Source organism: Fukomys damarensis, unplaced genomic scaffold, assembly GCF_012274545.1.
Source record: "Fukomys damarensis isolate Sample0158 unplaced genomic scaffold, DMR_v1.0_HiC HiC_scaffold_17, whole genome shotgun sequence".
In the NCBI taxonomy this organism is placed as follows: domain Eukaryota; kingdom Metazoa; phylum Chordata; class Mammalia; order Rodentia; family Bathyergidae; genus Fukomys; species Fukomys damarensis.
In genome coordinates, this window is record NW_022900929.1 from 69,859,533 (window position 1) to 69,859,751 (window position 219).

Sequence of the window (219 nt, forward strand, 5' to 3'; positions counted from 1 at the left end):
AGTTTGTAATAGCTAAATCTTGGAAACAACCTATTTGCCCATCCGTTGGAAACTGGATAAAGAAGATGTGGTTTCTCTATAAAATGGAATATTACTCAGCCATAAAGAGCGAGAGAATAGATTCATTCATAGGAAAATGGATACATATTGAAGATATACTCCTAAGTGAAATAAATAAGTCCCACATGTGTAAATACCAAATAGTTTCAGGTGTGAATA